Source organism: Zingiber officinale, chromosome 9A, assembly GCF_018446385.1.
Source record: "Zingiber officinale cultivar Zhangliang chromosome 9A, Zo_v1.1, whole genome shotgun sequence".
Classification (NCBI taxonomy): domain Eukaryota; kingdom Viridiplantae; phylum Streptophyta; class Magnoliopsida; order Zingiberales; family Zingiberaceae; genus Zingiber; species Zingiber officinale.
Genome location: NC_056002.1, coordinates 74,535,015 through 74,557,626, shown reverse-complemented (window position 1 = coordinate 74,557,626; position 22,612 = coordinate 74,535,015).

Sequence of the window (22,612 nt, the reverse complement as noted above, 5' to 3'; positions counted from 1 at the left end):
TAGCCCAATTTGGATTACTCTTAATCCAATATGATTCATCAAATGAATCTAATCCTCTTGGTTCATCATATGAACCAAATCTCCATCTAATTGTCCTAAGTGTGTGACCCTATAGGTTCTTGTAACGTTGGCAATGCCCTAAACCCATTTAGGAGCATAAGTAATGAGCGGTATCTAGCAACACATCATTACTACCCAAGTTACAAGAATGTTGAGATCCAACATCACCTTGTGACTACCAATTGTGACTACTCACAAAATAATGACAAGTGTCCTTCTATCCTAGACATCTAGATTGATCAATGTGAGGCATAGACCGTGTCATCCTCTAATCAATCTAAATCTTGAACTCCAAGTAGACTCACTCGATCAAATGAGCTCAACATCTAATGTTGACTCATTTGGGCATGGCCATGCGCTTAGTGGTCTCACTCTATCAAGAATAGCGATGTCGCTCCCGTCATATGGGAGGGATAGATCCCATCTACATCACTCACATCCCTCTGCATAATTCGTTACATACCCAGTAATCGCCTTTATAGTCCACCCAGTTACGGGTGACGTTTGACGAAACTAAAGTACATAACTCCTTATGTAGGGATCCATGGTGACTTCAGGTCTAAGGACTAATAGTCATACTAATAGCCACATGAGAAAGTATATGACACTCATATAACGATCCATGATACTTTCTCATGGCGGGTCATTCAGTATACATTCTCCAATATATACCCATGTGTCAACTTGATATCTCCATATCCATGACTTGTGAGATCAAGTCATCGAGTTGACCTACATGCTAGTCTTATTGCATTAACATCGTCCATACTCGACTAGGAATGATTAAGAGTAGTGTTCCCTATATCATCTCACTATCGATTCAACCAATCGATTGATATAGGTAAGAACGATCTACTCAAGGACGTTACTATACTTAGTTTATTTGGCACTAAAACAAATAAGCATAATAACCAAACTATTGCCTTTATTAATATATAGAATATGATATACATGAGTCCATACAATCATCAAATGATTGGCTCTAGGGCTCTAACTAACAATCTCCCACTAGCACTAGTGCCAATCAGTATAGGCTCTAAGGCCTAATGACCTAGTGTGACCATCATGCTTCCTCTGTGCCAAAGCCTTGGTCAAGGGATCTGCGATGTTAGCCTCTGTAGGTACTCTGCAAAACTTCACATCTCCTCTATCGATAATCTCTCGAATGAGATGGAAGCGCCATAGTATGTGCTTGGTCCGCTGGTGTGAGCGAGGTTCCTTCGCCTGTGCTATAGCTCTATTGTTGTCACAATAGAGCTCAACTGGGTCAGCGATGCTAGGAACCACCCCAAGTTCAGTGATGAACTTGCGGATCCAAACTGCCAGCAATATACTCGGCTTCTGTTGTAGAATCAGCTACTGTATCCTGCTTCGAACTCTTCCAGCTGACAGCACCACCATTAATGCAAAATACGAATCCTGACTGCGATCGGTAATCATCCTGATCGGTCTGAAAGCTGGCATCACTGTAACCCTTTACAGTTAGCTCATCATTGCCTCCATATATCAAGAAATATTCTTTAGTCCTTCGTAAGTACTTAAGAATATTCTTGACCGCTATCCAGTGACTTTCACCTGGATCTGACTGGTATCTGCTCGTCATGCTCAAAGCATACGAGACATCAGGTCGAGTACACAGCATGGCGTACATGATCGATCCTATGGCTGAGGCATAAGGGATCTGATCCATGCGGTCTCTCTCCTCTCTAGAAGAGGGACCTTGAGTCTTCGAAAGACTCACGCCATGTGACATCGGCAGAAATCCCTTCTTGGAGTTTTGCATGGCAAACCGAAGGAGTACCTTGTCAATATATGTACTTTGACTTAGGCCAAGCAATCTCTTAGATCTATCTCTATAGATCTGTATCCCTAGAATGCGGGATGCCTCACCTAAGTCCTTCATTGAGAAGCAACTTCCTAGCCAGGTCTTGACAGACTGAAGCATAGGTATATCCTTCCCAATGAGTAGTATGTCATCCACATACAGTATGAGGAAGACAACTATGTCCCCTACAACCTTCTTGTAGACACAAGGCTCATCTTCGTTCTTGATGAAACCAAACTGTTTGATCGCATCATCGAATCGAAGATTCCAGCTCCGAGAAGCTTGCTTTAGTCCATAAATAGACCTATGCAGCTTGCATACTCTACTAGTATGCTGTGGATCTACAAAACCCTCAGGTTGTGTCATGTACACATCCTCGAGTAGGTTTCCATTCAGAAACGCGGTTTTGACATCCATCTGCCATATCTCATAGTCATGGTAGGCTGCAATAGCAAGCATAATCCGAATGGACTTAAACATTGCCACTGGAGAAAAAGTTTCATCATAGTCAATACCATGAATCTGCTTGAAACCTTTAGCTACCAAGCGACCCTTATAGATAAGTCCATCCATGTCAGTCTTTCTCTTAAAGACCCACTTGCACCCAATGGGTTTTACCCCTTCAGGTGGATCAACCAAAGTCCATACTTGGTTGGTGTACATGGATTCTATCTCGGATCTCATGGCTTCTAGCCATTTCTCAGAATCTGGTCTCATCACAGCTTCTTGATAGGTGGTAGGCTCATCCTCTATGAGCACAATGTCATCATGGTCAGACAAGAGAAATGAGTATCTCTCAGGCTGACGACGTACCCTATCAGACCTGCGAGGAGGTATGTCTACATGAACCGGTTGTTGTTCCTCAACTCCTTGTGGAACAACATCATCCACAACACTTTGTGGTTCCAGTTCAATTTCCATCATGGCATTAGTGCTATTGTTCGCATCTTGAACTTCTTCAAGATCGAACGCGCTCCCACTAGTCTTTCTAGAAACAAAGTCCCTTTCTAAAAAGACCCCAGTCTTTGCCACAACTACCTTGTGCTGACTGGGAATGTAGAAGTAATATCCCTTAGTTTCCTTGGAATATCCGATGAAATAGCACTTGTCGGATTTGGGTCCTAATTTGTTTGAGACTTGACGTCGTACGTAAGCCTCACAACCCCAAATCCTCATGAAAGACACCTGGGCATCTCTCCCAGTCCATATCCTATATGGTGTCTTTATCACGGCCTTTGATGGAACTCGGTTGAGTATGAAAGCTGCCGTGTCTAGAGCATATCCCCATAGATATGTTGGAAGATCTGTGTGACTCATCATAGATCGTACCATATCTAATAAGGTACGATTCCTCCTTTCGGACACACCATTCCATTGTGGTGTTCCAGGAGGAGTGAGTTGAGATAAAATCCCACACTCAGCTAAGTAGTCACGAAACTCATGGCTTAAGTATTCACCACCTCGATCTGATCGAAGTACCTTAATACTCTTGCCAAGCTGGTTCTGTACTTCATTCTTGAATTCTTTGAACTTTTCAAAGGATTCAGACTTATGTGTCATCAAGTACACATAACCGTATCTACTGAAATCATCAGTAAATGTGATGAAGTACCTATAACCGCCTCTAGCAGCAACATTGAAAGGGCCACATACATCACTATGTATGAGTCCTAACATATCAGTTGCTCTCTCGCTATGCCCACTAAAGGGCGTCTTGGTCATCTTGCCTCGTAGGCATGACTCGCATATTTCATATGATTCAAAATCAAATGAGTCCAGCAAACCATCCTTATGGAGCTGGGATAAGCGCTTGTCATTTATATGACCTAAGCGACAGTGCCAGAGGTATGTTTGGTTCAAGTCATTCGACTTGATCCTCTTGGTATTTATGTTATAGACAGGGCTCTCTAGGTCTAGAATGTAGAGTCCGTTTATCAGAGGTGCACTACAGTAGAACATATCGTTTAAAAAGACGGAACAACATTTGTTCTTTATTATAAACGAGTATCCTCTCTTGTCCAAACAAGAAACTGATATTATGTTCTTTGTCAAGGCAGGCACATAACAACAATCATCTAACTCTAGTATAAGCCCAGAGGGCAGAGATAGAAAATAAGTCCCTACAGCAATAGCAGCAACCAGTGCTCCATTGCCTACTCGTAGGTCTATCTCGCCCTTTGTCAATGCTCTGCTATTTCTCAGTGCTTGTACACTAGTACAAATGTGCGAAGCACATCCGGTATCTAATATCCACGACGAAGAAATAGAGAGGTTGACTTCTATAACATTTATACCTGAAGTAGAAATCTTATTTCTCTTCTTGTTAAGATCTTCCAGGTATCCTGTGAAGTTCCTCTTCCAGTGCCCTGCTTGTCCTTGATATAGTTGACAAAGATGTGCAACCATATCGTAAGCACCCATTAACTCATGTTGCTTCTGAAGCTCAGAGTTCATGGTCGCGAGCATTAGACATGACACATCTAATGCGTCATCTTGATGCTTCTTGTAAGCATCTTTGTCAGCTCGCGGGGCATTGGCAGGAGGAGCCTCCGGAATGGGCTGCTCCAGAACGTACAGTTTACGTTCCTGAGTGAGAACTATTCTCAGGTTCCTGTACCAGTCCAGGAAATTTGCTCCGTTGAGCTTGTCCTTCTTAAGGACAGATCGCAGGGAGAAAATGTTCGTATTCGACGTCATGGAAATTCTACAACAGAAATAAATGCAGAAATAAGTATCATATTCTTTAAAATCATTTAATTAGGCCTTTAATTAAATGATGCTCCCACTGAATTCTATAATTCTTGTGGGACAAGATCCACATCATACTAACCCTTGAGTTAGCTTTGGCTAATACGCCCAAGGCTTAGTATGATCGGTAGGTAACGATTACCAATTACATCTCTATGTAACTCTTGTTTATAGAATCAATATCCGTATTTATATTAAAACTCGAGTTAGCTTTGGCTAATACGCCCGAGAGTTAATATAGATGTGATTTTGATCTATCTTTTTCAACCGTTGGAATAATGCCTATAGTTGACTCGATCCAACCGAGTAACTATGAAGACTCAATCTAATTGAGTTTTTTATTCACCCATGCATTGATAGACGGGACCAAGATTGTCCCTCCGTACCCTACCAAGATAATATGTATTGCTCTGCTTTGGCAGATTCAACAATACATGTGATCGAGGTAGTGATAGGTATCACGGCACGGTTAGGCATTTTAGAGTTGGTTCGATCTAGATCTAATCTAATCGAGAAGAATGCATCTTGTGCACGACTTAGATCTAATCTAATCGCAAGGGTGCATCATGTGCACGACTTAGATCTAATCTAATCGTTAAGGCACTAATTAATTAATTAATTATTAAACATGCATCAAATACATAATAATTAATTAATTAATCTATTTGTGATTTAGTCATGGCCCTACTACGATCTTCTCAAGCCAATGAGAAGATCGATTGGTCAACCTAGGGTCAACAGCTTCTCCAAGCGCCTCCCATTGACCACCTTGTGTTGCTCGTGCCCGCCTCGGAACTCCGTCTCGTGTGGACCCTCCACCGCTCCAATTTGTACATTACAATTTGAAACTCGAGTTAGATTCGAGTCTAAATCTAATTTACAACAAGAATAAAAGACGAGGCACGACGCGCAGGTCGTGAATAATAAAATAAATACAACACGCGAAAACACATCACGGCACGCAGGCCGTATTATGAATTACAACACAACCAATCATATTGGGCTTTGGGCCATGACTATCACAAATTAATATATAATTAAAAATTATATATTTTTCATAATTTTCTATAATTTTAAAATTAATTTTTACAATTTTACGAATAAAATTTCCCGGCGGTCCCGTTTAGCGGTTTCGGGCGCAATCGCGGAACGGATCCCCTTGCAGGGCCCAGGGGCATCGCCCCTACCCGCGATCTAACCATCGCGAGGGTTCCTTTGCGATCCAACAGCGCCTAAACCCGCTGTCCCAAAACGATTTGGGTCGAGACATTGCCGTTTCGGAAAAATCTTCCCGGCGGGTTCGTTTTTAGCGATTTCGGGTGCGAGCAAATCCCCTTGCGGGGTTAGGGGCAGCGCCCCTACCCACGATCTAACCATCGTGAGTTGCTCCGTTGCGATCTAAAGGCACCCGAGTCTGCTGTCCCAAAAGATTTTGGGTCGAAACGAAGCCGTTTGGGAAAATTCTTCCCGATAGCCGAAGCCTACAAGTGCCGAGACACTTGTGCTTCGCCTATAAGGAAAAATTACCCATAAAAACATAAAAATTGAATTTTTACAGAAAATCACAGAAGCTTTTTGTTTTCCAAAAACCAAAAACTAACTCGTACAAGTCTTTGCACGTGGCTCTGATACCACTGTTGGGTTCTTGAAGCCGCGAAAACCGCTTTTTCGCGTCGCGGAAACCCCGAGTCACCCGAAGCCGTAGATCCGTGCAAAGATTCGTATAAAAATTCGAAAAACTATTTCTTGTACGAGTTCAAAAACTGATCTACTACTTAGATCTATGAGGAAAAGTGTTTACCCTTGATGCGCGCCCTACGCGAATCCCGCTCTTCCAAGGTGTTGCCGGATCTCAAGACCGTCAAGCGCCGGTCCTCTAGAAGTATCCACACGGACAACTTAGGTGGAGAAAACCTCACACAAAGGTGTGCTAGCACCTTGGTAAGGTTCGGCCAAGTAAGGAGGAGAGGGAGAGGGAGAGCTTGAGAGGAAGGAGGAAGAAGATGCAACACTTGAAAATGAAAAATCAAAATTCTCCTTCACAATCAAAGTGGCCGGCCACTCTCCATGGTAAAACCACCAAATTAATTGCATTAATTGCAATTAATATGAAACCATTAAAGAGTTATAACCCCCATGAGGTGGCACTCTAGGATGATGTGGATCAACACCATTGGTCCACATATTGCCACCTCACTAAATGACATGACAACATGTGTAACCTCCACATTTAATGTGGGCCGGCCACATTAAATGCTATGGAGGCTTGTAACCTCCATGAGGTGGCACACATTGATGATGTGGAGCAATCCTATTGGTCCACATCTTGCCAACTCACTAGTGATGTGGCAAAAAGTCAAGTCAAACATGACTTTTTCTCTTCCTCTCAAATCAAGTCAAACTTGATCAAATCTCTCTCATGGTTGATCTAATCCAACCATATGATTCAAGCCAACTTAATATAATGAATCTAATTCATTAAATTAAGTTGATTTAAACATGAATCAACTTGAGTCCAACTCAATTAGCCCAATTTGGATTACTCTTAATCCAATATGATTCATCAAATGAATCTAATCCTCTTGGTTCATCATATGAACCAAATCTCCATCTAATTGTCCTAAGTGTGTGACCCTATAGGTTCTTGTAACATTGGCAATGCCCTAAACCCATTTAGGAGCATAAGTAATGAGCGGTATCTAGCAACACATCATTACTACCCAAGTTACAAGAATGTTGAGATCCAACATCACCTTGTGACTACCAATTGTGACTACTCACAAAATAATGACAAGTGTCCTTCTATCCTAGACATCTAGATTGATCAATGTGAGGCATAGACCGTGTCATCCTCTAATCAATCTAAATCTTGAACTCCAAGTAGACTTACTCGATCAAATGAGCTCAACATCTAATGTTGACTCATTTGGGCATGGCCATGCGCTTAGTGGTCTCACTCTATCAAGAATAGCGATGTCGCTCCCGTCATATGGGAGGGATAGATCCCATCTACATCACTCACATCCCTCTGCATAATTCGTTACATACCCAGTAATCGCCTTTATAGTCCACCCAGTTACGGGTGACGTTTGACGAAACTAAAGTACATAACTCCTTATGTAGGGATCCATGGTGACTTCAGGTCTAAGGACTAATAGTCATACTAATAGCCACATGAGAAAGTATATGACACTCATATAACGATCCATGATACTTTCTCATGGCGGGTCATTCAGTATACATTCTCCAATATATACCCATGTGTCAACTTGATATCTCCATATCCATGACTTGTGAGATCAAGTCATCGAGTTGACCTACATGCTAGTCTTATTGCATTAACATCGTCCCTGAATGTTAATACTCGACTAGGAATGATTAAAAGTAGTGTTCCCTATATCATCTCACTATCGATTCAACCAATCGATTGATATAGGAAAGAACGATCTACTCAAGGACGTTACTATACTTAGTTTATTTGGCACTAAAACAAATAAGCATAATAACCAAACTATTGCCTTTATTAATATATAAAATATGATATACATGAGTCCATACAATCATCAAATGATTGGCTCTAGGGCTCTAACTAACAAATAACTATTACAACGTGTAGCAGCTTATCGACAGTAGTTACTACAACGTGTAACAGCTTATCAACATTAGTTGCTACAAGTAGGGGTGATCGGATCGGGTTGGTTCGGTTATAGGGATAAAACACTATCCGGCCCTACTAGATCATATAATGCAATATTAGGACCCTACATCCGACCCTATATCCGGCGGATCATTTTTTTTTGGTTCGGTTCGGGTCGGTATAAGCGGGTTGGTCGGTTTGGCGGATTGACTGCTCACCCCTAGTTAGGAGGACCACTTGCTATTGATAGAGTTCGCCTACAGCAACGGTTTGCATTCGGCTATCCGGATGTCACCGTTTGGAGCGTTGTATGGTAGGCCTTGTTAGACACCCACCCTCTGGGATGAGGTTGGGGAGGCCCAGTTATTGGGATCTCATAGAGCTCAGCTTGAGACAGAGTTGGTCCGTACTAACCATCAGCAAGTACTAACACCGGAGTCGCAGAAGAGTTATGCAGACCGGAGTCAGAGACTCTTAGAGTTCTCTGCAGGTGACCAGGTATTTTTGCGAGTTTCACCCACGAAAAGGGTGAAGAGATTTGGCCTCAGAGGTAAGCTAGCTCCGCGATACATTGGACCTTTTCAGATCTTGGAGAGGATTGGAGCGGTAGCTTACTGGCTAGCACTACCACCGTCTTTGGTAGGCGTGTACGATGTATTCTACGTGTCTATGTTGAGGAGATATCTATCCGACACGATGTATGTGCTGACAGATATCTTAGTTTCCATTCAGCTTGACGTCACTTATGAGGAGATTCCGGTACGAATTTTTGGATCGGAAGGAGCGTCAGTTGCGGAACAAGGCTATCCGATTGGTTAAGTCGGATGGTAGCATCATACAGATGAAGAGGCTGCCTGGGAGCTCGAGGATACTATCCGAGCTAGATACCCCCATCTTTCACTAGAGGTATGTGATTTAATTTACCGTTCAGCAATGATACTCTTTATCTATTGTTAGCACTCGCGGATGGTAGATGACGAAATTTGGGGACCAAATTTTTATTAGTGGGGGAGAATGTAAAATACCGAAAAAATGGTGAATAATGATAAGGTAATTTTCTGAAATTTTTAGAAATTTTTCGGGAATTTTTCGGAGCTCGTAGGGACGAGTTTACGGGGATGAAAACAGGGCCCGGGAAAGCCTCTTTAGGCTACCTATTTAAGTGAGGAAAAGTTGTATTTCTTTTCCTTTTTATTTTCTTTTCTTTTATTTTTTTTTCCCGTTTCTTTTTTCCCCGAATGCCCAAATCAACTCGCGAGCCATCTTCTCCTCTCACACGGCAGTTCCTTCTTCCAATTCATCTCCCCTCTTCTTCTTCTCTTCCTCGCCCGGCACAAGCCATCTTCTATCACCGGGATCTCCTCACTGTGCCCTAGTTCTTCCTTTTCATGCCAAGCCATGCCTTCTCCTGGCCGACCATCCCGGCGCCGAGCCCGTGCCCTAACGCTGACACCACCTGTCACAGTCAACGCCGTCCCTCTCCCTCTCACGGTGTGGAGCTCTCTCCTCTTCCGATCTTCAACCGCCACAGTCTCCCCCTCGATTAGTTTTCCGACAGTTGGATTTACTTGCTCCGGCTGCACTTGGGATCTCCTTCGGGCAGATGTGAATCTGGATTGGGGGTGAAGCTTGCAAGGTATTGAATAACAGGATTTGATTTCATGATTTGTAATGGAATTGTAAACTATATGATGGGAATTTGACCTACACAACAGGATTTGGGAATTTTAGTGTTGGATTTGGAGGTTAGCGGCTCCACCTAGCTCTGAGCATCATTCTTGCAGGAACTTCTCCGGCTGTGATATAATAGAGGAGGGCAAATTAGGTAAGTTTTGATGGATCGAAAGCGCTAGAGGGGGGGGGTGAATAGCGCTCGTGGCTATTTCGTTTTTCGAAATCGTAAATTGTACGTGAAACTAATAGAGTAATAAGCAGCGGAATAAAGACAGTTAAACACAGAGACACAGGGAATTACTTCGTTCGGAGCCTAAGGCGACTCCTACTCGAAGGCCCGCGATCCATGATCGCTTCCGGTGGGCAACAACTATAATATCGTGAATAAGTACACGAAAATAATTACAACTGGAATTGAAATAATACAGACAACAAAATAATAACTGAAGCTTTAGGTCGTCGGCGACTGTAACAGCACTTTAGAGTCGTTTCTTGAGCAGCACACAGCAGAAGGAAGGCTTGTTCATTTGTTGTTCTGAAGCTGCACCTCAACTCTCTTTTTATATGACATTCAGGGCGCCTGGATCCTTTCCGGGCGCCTGGAGTGTGACGTGGCTAACCAACCAGGATGCTCCACGTGGCGAAGTCGTGCAGGGGATAAAACTTGGTCCCGGGCGCCCGGACCACCTTTTTCCAGCAGGTTCCTCACCTGCAAACAAAGGTTAGTCCGAGCAAAAATACCCTGCAAGACAGTGTTAGAATCTGATAAAACACAGTAAGTAATAACTGACAGTCTTCGGGCTGTCCGAGTCTGACTTCGGATTTCCAACCGAAAATCCTAGGTCGACTCGACGCCTACTGTTCCCTCTACGGGGAACGCGTCCTTACCTACTCCCCTCAGGAGAGATTACCTGATGCCAGTTCGATCCTCCAGACTGACTGGACTTACCGCCTAGGGTTACCACCCCCTAGGACCTAGGGTTACCACCCCCTAGGGTTTTTCTCCACCTAGGGTTACCGCTGTAACACCCACTAAGCTTTTAAGATAAAATAAGAGAATGATGAATTTGCCTTAGAAAAATATTAGTAGAATGTTGAACCAAAAAGAAATAAAAAGAAATAAAAATAGGGAGTTGTCAAGGATTGAACCTTGAACCTCTCATGATGTAAATGATAGGATTAATGGGTAATAACCAGTTGGGATAGGAATAATATATTGATAGCAAAGGAGGGAAACTCATGATAAGGATGAGAGTAAAAGCTAGCCAAAAGAAAAACAAGAAAAGAACAAGAGAAAGGCAACTTGCCTTCCTTCTTTTCTCTCCCTCTTCCTCTCTCTTTTTGCCGTGACTTAAAGAGGACCATTAAGGGGATTCATTCCCCCTTGTTTCATCATGAATGATGAGAACAAATAAATAAATAAAATAAAAAGAAAATGAAAAAAAAGGGCTAAGGGAGAAGGAAAGCAAAAACCAATTTTGCTACCTCTTCCCCCTTAACATAAAAGGGAGCATGTGAAGAGAAGATTAGATCTTTCTCTCATTTCTCTCATTCTCCCCTCTCCATCACCGAGAACCTCAGCCCCCTCTCCTCCATTTTCGGCCCCCAAAACAAAGTTCCTCCTAGGATACAAAGGAGGGCTACCAAAGGAAATCAAAGGAGGAGAACAAGAAGAAGAGACCCTTTCTTCCATCACCACACTTTAGAACCACAAGAGAAAAGGATGTAAGTATCCCCTCACCTGTGGTACAAGTAGTTTTGATGTGTTTTTGGATTTTATGAGGATTTTATGAGAACAAAGTTGTGAAAAATTCGGCCAAAGGAAGGACTTGTGATCCTAGGAATGTTTAAAATAAGCCTTGATTCATGATAATTTTTCTATGCTTTGTAAGAAGGTTTTCTCTCATATTTTTATATATATGTGATGTTAGATTAGAGATGTATCTAACCCTAGAGTTTCGGCCAAAAAGGTTTTATAAGGGCTAGGGAATTTATTTGTTTACCTAACTTGCACAAAACCTTCTAAATAAATGGTTAAGGATCCATTATTGTTTTCATACTTGAAGGTTACTTCGAACCAAAAGTATCCCACTCACAAGTTTCGGCCAAGGAAGGGTTTAGGGTTAGGAATACTTTGAATTTAAACTCACCATGTTTGTATGATAGAATATAGATTTTCTTAAAGAAGTTGCATGCTTGTATGTTGATAGAAACTCATGAACACCACTCTTAATATTTCGGCCATGGTAAGGTGGATGGCTTAGAATATCTTAAAAAGATTTTTAACATGCTCAAAACCTCCATGACAATAAGATATGAAAGTTGTTTAATGCTCCCATGCTTAATTAGAGTATAGGAAAATTGGTTGCATGATATATGATAATTATGACCACAAGGGTCCTAGCTTGTTGTGAACCAAATTTATATGTATAGTTCTTTGATATTTTTGCCATAAAACTTGTTTAGGTTTTCCATACTTTAGGCCACCTAAAACCTAGTTTAAAGACTTGGAAGGTTTCGGCCAAACATATGCTATGAGATAAAGAAAGGAAAAACCTAGGAAACCTAAGACACAATTTAAATGTATGCTTATAGTGCTTGACTTTTATACATGTTATGAAATGTGTTATGACTTTCTATGCTTTTATGCCATTTGAACAAATTCTATGCTTGATGAGGTTCGGCCATGTAGGGTTTAAAGACCTAGAAACCCTAAAAATTTAGACCTCATGTGTTAAAGATGCTTCTTAAGAAATTGAGATAACATGTTGTTGTGTTCACATGCTTATATATTTAACTATGATTCAAATGGACACCTTAAGGTCTCGGCCATGAAGGGATACATGCCCTAGAAACCCTAGAACTTACATTGAACATGCTCATGTCACTCTCCATGAAATATGAAATGTAGAAAGCTAAAAATTCACATGCTATATGTTGTTAGTGACCTAAATTGATGCTAAGGGAAGTTTCGGCCATGACCACTTGTATGATGCCATTGATGAATTTATACATGATGTTAGAGTAAGTTCACATGCTTGTATGCTTGCTTGAAAACCTAAATGAGTACTTGTAAGTTTCGGCCAAGACATAAATTTAAGGGCTTAAAGAATTTAGGAACTAACTCAATGGTGCTTACCATATTTCTTGAAATGAATGCTATAAATATGGTTAAAGTTTCCATGCTTTATGTCCCTTAGAACCTTGTTTCACACTTGTTAAGATTCGGCCAAATGAGGTTTAAGGACTTGGAGAACTTAGAGTCCAAGTAAATCTTGGTTATGATACTTCCTCTGAAAATGATATGTGAATGAATTAGGTTCTACATGCTTGGATGTGTTTAAAACCAAAATGGGCACCTAAGAGGGTTTCGGCCATGATAAGAACCCAAAGGATTAGGAAGCTTAGTACCCAAATTAATCATGTTACATTGTTCCTTATGATTGGATGAACACATGATACACTTTTATGCTTAGACATGTATGCTTGTGAACTATACAAGATGAGAAATTCTACGATATGTTATGAGTTCAAAATATGCATGTTTTATGCTATGATATGTGGGAAAATTTTACATGCTTTGATGATATGATATGAGCCTAAAATATGAATGCTTTCATGATATGCTATGTGGTTAAATTATGCATGCTTGATAATATGCTTTATGCTTAAGATATGCATGTTTTTATGATCTATGCCTAAATGATGCATATTGATATGATATGATGTATGCCTAAGTGATGCATACTTTTATGGTATGATGTATGCCTAAGTGGTGCATGCTTATGTTATGATATGTGGTTAAATTATGCATGCTTTGATGCTATGTTTAGTGCTTAAAATATGCATGCTTTCATGATATGCTATGTGGTTAAATTATGCATGCTTGATGATATGCTTTATGCTTAAGATAAGCATGTTTTTATGATCTATTCCTAAGTGATGCATATTGTTATGATATGATGTATGCCTAAGTGATGCATACTTTTATGGTATGATGTATGCCTAAGTGATGCATACCTTTATGACATGATGTATGCCTAAGTGATGCATACTTTTATGATATGATGTATGCCTAAGTGATGCATACTTTTATGACATGATGTATGCCTAAGTGTTGCATACTTTTATGATATGATGTGTACCTAAGTGATGCATGCTTTTATGATGTATGATATGTATAAGTATGACATGTACTTACTTTATATGGCTTGTACCAAGAGTGGGCTCCATAAGCGCCCCGGGGTCGATGGAATAAGACTCGGGCCTCGTTAGGGATGGGCTCCTAAGTGCCCCTAGGTCGATGGAGTAAGACTCGGGCCTAGTATGTTTGCCTTGTAGGGTTCAAGACTTGCTACCTTGGACCTACATAGGTTGCGCGCAATATGTAAGTGGTACATAGCCGGGATCCCCTTTAAGTTGAGATTATGTTCAAATATATATATATGTAAGAAGAAATGATTTTAAAGATCATGAGACATACACATGTTTTTCGGATGCATGTTTTTCAAAATCATATGCATATACCTATGATAATTTATATGCCATGGTTAGATATGATTACGTTATGTTCCATGATATGTTCATGTGTATGATATGCCATGACTCCTTATGATGATATGCCATGATTAGATACAATTATGTTATGCTTCATGCTATGCTTTACGCTATGATATGCCATGACTAGTTATGATTTCTTCATGTTGCATGATATGCTTAAAAGAGTATGTTACATTATGTCATGACTAGTTGAAGTGATGCCATGTTGAGACATTCTTTGATTATATTATGATTTTCGATTTTAGTGAGTAGGAAAGGAACTTACTGAGCCATGAGTGCTCACAGCTTACTGTCCTTGTACCACAGATAAAGGAAAAAGATGGATGAGCTAGAGGAGCAGCAGGAGAGGCAAGGAGATGTGTGTGGCGGTGGCTAGGCAACCAAATAAGAACCTGCTTTAAAACTTTTAAAGAACTACGCTTTGGTATCATGAATTGTAGTACCATATGTGTGACTTGATGTTATGTTTCTACTAAATTTGTTATCATATTATTGAGGCACTGATAGTGTAGTTCGGATTTGATAAAAAGGAAAACAAAAGAAAAGTTTTTATTAAACTAAGAAAATTATTTTAAGTCTTCCGCTGTTATTTGTACATAGAGTGTCGTAGCCCCGTTCCTTAGGGTTAGCAGGGAGGGCGGGCGTTACAACCGCCCCTTAGGGTTTTCCTCCACCTAGGGTTACCGCCCCCTAGGACCTAAGGTTACAGGTTTTCCTCCACCTAGGGTTACCGCCCCCTAGGACCTAAGGTTACCACCCCTTAGGGTTTTTCACCTGCCTAACCGCAGCTAGGACTTTCCTGAAACACTCATTCAAACATGTTAGATCACACACTAACTTAACTTTGAATCCTTTGCCATTATCAAAACCAAGGTTCGATCGTCGGATGCTTCCCGCACCAACAATCTCCCCCTTTTTGATAATGGCAACCGAAATTCAATGTTAAGTAAAAGATATGTATAAGCACAAGAAACAGGATAAGCGTGATAGCAAGATAAACATCGCTCCCCCTTAATACAGGCTCCCTTTTAAAATATTTTCTTTGAATTTCTCTACTCTTTCTTTGAATTGAATTTCTCTACTCTCCCCCTTTGCCATATATCAAAAATGAGCTAGTTTTTTGAAAAAAATTTCAAAGCACAATTTTCAACTTCAGAAATTGTCTAACAAAATTTTTCAACTTTAGAAATTTTCAAACGAGATTTTCAATTTCAGAGATTTTCAAACAAAATTTTCAACTTTAAAAAGTTTTCAAACAAAAATTTTCAACTCAGAAATTTTCTAACAAAATTTTCAACTTCAAAAATTTTCAAACAAAATTCTCCACTTCAGAAAAAAAATTCAAAGTTTTAAATAATTTTAACTTAACAAATTTTTGAAAAAGTTTCAGCTTAAATGCCTTTCTAACAAAAATTTTCAAAGTAGAGGACACTTGAAAGTTTTAAATTTGGAGAAGGTTTTTGAGAATGCTGCTTAAGACATGTTTTTGAAATGAATTTCAAGAATACTAAAGGCAAAGGAGAAGTGATAACCTTATTTATTTATATATATATATTTTTAATAGCTTGCCATTTGTTTTAGTAAGGTATCAGAGCCCTAAAGTCCAAGCATGAGTCAAGATTTGTTTTGATCAGGTATCAGATCCCTTAAGTACAGAGATGCTTAAACTTATTATCTCCTCCACCAACTGTCTAACCGTTTAGCTACTTGCTGATTGCCTAGAGGGCAACAGTGTTCACTTGGTTAGTCAAGTCAAGTCAATTGATCCAGTTAGATTTGACTAAGGCTGGAAGACTTGATTTGATTACTTTTAGTGACGTATTTAACGCCCAGACTCATATTGATGCACAGAAATAAGTATTCTCGAGTCTAGGCTGTACCCTATGCATCTCACACCGTTCTATGTTTTACAAACACAATCAAGGTATACCTAGGTGTTTGTGAGATGCTCTGGCTAAGTCCTGGGGGAACATGATTTCTAGGGGAAATCCTAGGCTAAACCCAACTTTTGAAAGTCTAGTAAAGTAGGGATTTTGAAAAATCAAGTTTTGCCTAGAATTTTGAAAATGTTATTAAAACACTGATCTATTAGATTAAGGTATAGTCAATCAAGTCTGAAGTAAACCAGTCTATTAGATTAAATAGATAACAGAGTCATAATAGAGATGCTACATGCTGTATTAGAGTCATAATAGAGCTACAGTCAGAGCTACTGAGATGATGAGGGAGGTGTCAGGAGCTCAGTGTGACGAGCCCGATCGTCCTCTCGAAGATCTCGGCGCAGGTCGGAGAGCTCCTGCCGTACGTCTCGTCGTAAGTCGGAGACCTCCTATCGGACCTCTCGTCGAAGATCGGAGACCTCTCGCCGCATGGACTGATGAAACTCGGAGCTCTTGTGCTGGAGACTCGACATAGCCCTCTCTAGTCCGGAAACTCGATCAGCTAAAGTACGGGGAGCTGGGTGTGGTGCTCGAGGTGGTGGTGGGGCAGGAGCAGCCTCCTCAGGAAATAGTGCCAACATGAACTCATCTTGCTCTGCCTCCCCCGCCTGCTGGTGCTGTGCCCCCCTACGCCAGGACATGGTACCCTCATCGTCTATATGGATATTTGCTAGGGAAAAGTTCCTAGCTCCTATGATGTCAAACTCGGTTATGTGGCGGATGTCACCTCCGGTGACATCAATGTGCAATGAGGACATGTAAGCTGTCAGAATGTGACAGTAAGGCATATCTACTCGTTTGCTGGTCACGTATCCGGCTGCGTAAATAATAGTGGAAAAGATGTGTAGGCTGATGTTTATGTCTAACCTATGACACAGGGCATAGAGAAGAAAGGAGTGAAATGGACGCATCACCGCAATGTCGTGAGTGGTCAGCGGTAGAATACAAAGCACTAGAACTCTATAAAGGGCGTAGTCCTGAATTCTAAGGTTAAGTGACCTAAACTGGGTCTCAGTGGGATCACGCTGGTCCTCAAAGAAATACGAATAAATCGTATCGAGGGTAATGTGTGAGTAGGGATCTCCAAAAGGTAGCTCTCTAGGAGGATAGCATAAAAAGGTGCAGGATGACTCTCGTAACCCTAGAAACTCACGAATGGTGGTGGGAGATAATGTGATATCCGTGCCAGCTGCCCTAGTGGTATAGGAGTAGTCGTCTACTTTCACTAGGTTGTTGTAAAATTCGGCACATAAACTTATGTTTACTGGGCTGGTGCACTCAACAAGGTTTCGCAACCTATAGTGGCTTATAGCCTCGGAGACTGGAATACAAGAGCGTAGAAAGAACGATCTATCTATACATTTGGTTCTAATGGCCATGTAATTTGTTGACATAAACTTAATCCTAAGTTCTTCGGTGGGAAACTTAGGGTCAATGCTAGGTGTAGAGGGCCCAGCACCAGATTTAGAACGCTTCCTAAATTTTAAATTAATATTACACTAGGAAATAAACAAGCATTATAAGAAATAAAGTTTAGGAGGGGATAGAAATTTTACCGAGGAGCCATTGTAATAAATTTTAGAACTGACGACCTCGGTTGAGTCACGACTCCGTATCAACCGCGGAAATTTCGCAGAAAAGCTAAGAAGAAGCTTTAAGGAGGAAGACTTAGGTGCAAAGGTAGGGGCGCCCTGCCCTATATATAAGGGAGTCCGGGCGCCCGGGGTCGTGTGAGGCGGGGCGCCCGGGTTCTCTGCGGGCGCCCTGAGTCCGAATACCGGGGGCGCCCGCCCCCGGTTTTTGACCTTGTTTCGTTCGTTTTGTTTTTTTGTTTTTTTTGTTTTTTTTAATTTAATTTAATTTATTAATAACATTTAATTTGATTAAAAAAATGTTTAAAAACGTTTGATCTAATTTGATTTTAAGTTAAGTAGTTTGGAGATTTTTGAGTTAATTTAATTTTGAAAAATGTTTAACTTAACTTAAGTAAGATTTAAAATTGAGTTTGCTTAGTCATCTCACTCGATCTATGTTTTCAATCAGGGGCTCCTATTATTCTGTGAGATGAATTAGTTCAATTTATAGGGTTTTGTTTAACTTTATGTTAGATTCGGGTTTAGCTTTGGGTTCAACAAGTAAGCATTCTTTGGATAAACTTCTGGGCTATGGTGAGTCACAAGGAGCTCATTAAAGTAACCATGCCTTCGAGGTTTCCCAAATAGTCCTACCCATTGAGCTTAATACTAAACCTTGGTCTAGCTAGTTAGGATCCATTTAAGGGTAGTTTCGATTAGTTCCACTTGGCCAAATGCACCAGGTCGAAGTCATATCTTCCTAGACATGCGATGCCCAAATTTCCCCAACGTACTATCATCCAAAAACTTCACCAGTACTGTGTTTCAAGTTAAATCTAACCCTTTTAATCTATCCTTATTTACCCTGTCGGGTAATCTACTCTTGTTTACCCATTTCGGGTAGATTAAGTTCGGTTACCCAGTCGGGTAAATAGATTTCGGAGTTGCCAGCTATTCTGGACCCTCCTTCTATTTTGATTTTTGGATTTTTGAATTAATTTTGAATTTTTGAAATTGAATTTTAATAATTGATTTTGAATTTTGAATGATTAATTTGGAATTTTGAATTTTGAATTTTGAATTTTAATAATTAATTTTGAATTTGAATCTTTAATTTTTAGATTAATTTCGAATTTGAATGAATAATTAATTTTGAATTTGAATTTTGAATTTCAATAATTAATTTCGAATTTTTAAATTTTGAGTTTTTAGATTAATTTCGAATCTTTAATTTTTAGATTAATTTCGTATTTGAATGATTAATCAATTTCGAATTTGAATTTCAATAATCAATTTTGAATTTTTAAATTTTGAGTTTTTAGATTAATTTCGAATCTTTAATTTTTAGATTAATTTTGAATTTGAATTTTGAATTTCAATAATTAATTTTGAATTTTTAAATTTTGAGTTTTTAGATTAATTTCTAATTTTTTATTTTTAGATTAATTTCAGATTTTGAGTTTTTGAGTTTTCGAATTTTTGAATTTTGAATTTTGAGTTTTTGATTAATTTCGGATTTTTATTGTTTTAGCTCCCCCTGGATCATAGCCTTGATAAGGTTTATTGAGGTAATGTATTTGATCCTTAGGAACCCAATAATATCCAAGTCCAACTTGATTGATCAGGTTGGACTTGGCAACCCATGCTTGGACCATTTTTCTATTTGGTTTTATTAAGGATAGGTAAGATTTATACTTCTTTTTATATCCTAGTCCAGTTCGATTGTAGATTGCCCTTTGAGTTCCAAGAATTAAATCAAGATTCTTGGATCCCAAGGAAAATCGCTCTAGAGTTGTTTTCAAATCCTTGACTTGACTTTTCAGATTGGAATTCTCTTCCTCAAGTTTTTGAACTTGAGTTGAGGTTCCAGTCTGAACTTGATCAGTTAAGGATTCGTTGTTAGGCGTTTCTTTAAGGAGTGTTACCTCCTTTAGAAGCGCTTTAATTCGAATCTTAGACTTAGCTACTTTATGCATTAAATAATTAATTAAACTATATAACCGAATTTTACTTACAGAGGGGTTCGGCCCTTCGGAAACGGATGCGGATCCGTGGCTTCTCTCGGACTCGGCTTCCGATTCGTCCTCACTTCCGGATCCGTTGGTGAAGTCCCGGGCTGTCAAGGCAAGAAAGTTCGTCTGTTCTTGTTCTTCGTCGTCGGATTCATCGGAAGAAGACTCGTCCCATGTTGCCTTCAATGCCTTCTTTCTTTTGGGTTTCTTTGGATCCTTCTGGATCGGGCAATTCGCCTTGATGTGACCCTTCTGATTGCACCCGTAGCATGTCACTTCGAATTTGACCTTCGAGCTTGGTTGGGCTTCTTTAGACTGAATGGCTTTTCTGAGATCCTTTTTGTTGAAGCCCTTCTTTTTGCAGAGCTTCTTTACTAAGCTGACTATTTCGATTGTGAGTTCATCGTCGTCTTTTGATTCTGGTTCTTCTTCTGACTCAGGTTCGGTTCTTCGCTTGACCTTTGACTCACGTGATCTCCCTGTTCCTGCAACCAAAGCCAACCCTTTCTCGGTCGGGCGTGCATTAGTCTGTTCGTGAAGTTCGAATTCTGCAAACAGTTCATCTAATTTAATGGTAGACAAGTCCTTGGAGACCTTGTAGGCATCTACCATGGATGCCCACAAGGTGTTCCTTGGAAAGGCGTTTAGAGAATACCTTATGATGTCCCGGTTGTCTACCTTCTGTCCAATCATATGAAGACCATTGAGCAGATCTTGAATCCGGGCATGGAGTTGGGCGGCTGTTTCACCTTCCAGAAATTTGATGTTAAATAATTTATTAAAAATTAAGTCTCTTTTACTTACTTTGGTGTCAGATGTCCCTTCGTGAAGTTCAATTTGCTTCTCCCACAATTCTTTGGCGCTGTTGAAGGGGCCGACGCGGTTGAGTTCTTCTTTTGATAGGCCACACTGGAGGGTGCAGGTTGCCTTGGCATTAGCTTCCACTTTCTTGATTGAGGATGCATCCCAGTCCTCGTACGGTAGTGGTTTGCCGGTGGTGTCAGATGGTAGTTCGAATCCGGTTTTGACAATCGTCCAGACTTCAAAGTGAGTCTGGAGATATGCCTCCATCCGACCTTTCCAGTACCCGAAGTCGTCTCCGGTGAATAGCGGCGGGCGGGCAGTACTGTAGCCTTCTTGAAGGGCCATTTCAGTTTTACCTAAAGCGAAAAACAACCAAAAAATTGTCCCAGGACTTGGTCCTGGCTTAGTAGTGCGGTAGGGAAAAAGAATGGATCACGAACTCGGGTGGTGTTGCACCAATTCCGAGAAAAACCGATTCGAGAAAAAAAAGAATTAGAATATAGCTATGAGGCGAAATTCTAATCGACTCCGAAAATAAAAAAATACCACAAAAAAAATATTTTGAATGGTGGTTGCACCGATTCAAAATGACCCCGCTCTGATACCAATTGATGGATCGAAAGCGCTAGAGGGGGGGGGGGTGAATAGCACTCATGGCTATTTCGTTTTTCGAAATCGTAAATCGTACGTGAAACTAATAGAGTAATAAGCAGCGGAATAGAGACAGTCAAACACAGAGACACAGGGAATTACTTCGTTCGGAGCCTAAGGCGACTCCTACTCGAAGGCCCGCGATCCTTGATCGCTTCCGGTGGGCAACAACTATAATATCGTGAATAAGTACACGAAAATAATTACAACTGGAATTGAAATAATACCGACAACAAAATAATAACTGAAGTTTTAGGTCGTCGGCGACTGTAACAGCACTTTAGAGTCGTTTCTTGAGCAGCACACAGCAGAAGGAAGGCTTGTTCAATTGTTGTTCTGAAGCTGCACCTCAACTCACTTTTTATATGACATTCAGGGCGCCTGGATCCTTTCCGGGTGCCTTGAGTGTGACGTGACTAACCAACCAGGATGCTCCACATGGCGAAGTCGCGCAGGGGATAAAACTTGGTCCCAGGCACCCGGACCTGTTCCGAGCGCCCGGATCCATCCCGGGCGCCCGGACCACCATTTTCCAACAGGTTCCTCACCTGCAAACAAAGGTTAGTCCGAGCAAAAATACCCTGCAAGACAGTGTTAGAATCTGATAAAACACAGTAAGTAATAACTGACAGTCTTCGGACTGTCCGATTCTGACTTCGGATTTCCAACCGGAAACCCTAGGTCAACTCGACGCCTACTGTTCCCTCTACGGGGAACGCGTCCTCACCTACTCCCCTCAGAAGAGATTACCTGATGCCAGTCCAATCCTCCAGACCGACTGGACATACCGCCTAGGGTTACCACCACCTAGGACCTAGGGTTACCACCCCCTAGGGTTTTTCTCCACCTAGGGTTACCGCCCCCTAGGACCTAAGGTTACCGCCCCTTAGGGTTTTCCTCCACCTAGGGTTACCGGCCCCTAGGACCTAAGGTTACCGCCCCTTAGGGTTTTCCTCCACCTAGGGTTACCGCCCCCTAGGACCTAAGGTTACCACCCCTTAGGGTTTTTCACCTGCCTAACCGCAGCTAGGACTTTTCTGAAACACTCATTCAAACATGTTAGATCACACACTAACTTAACTTTGAATCCTTTGCCATTATCAAAACCATGGTTCGATCGTCGGATG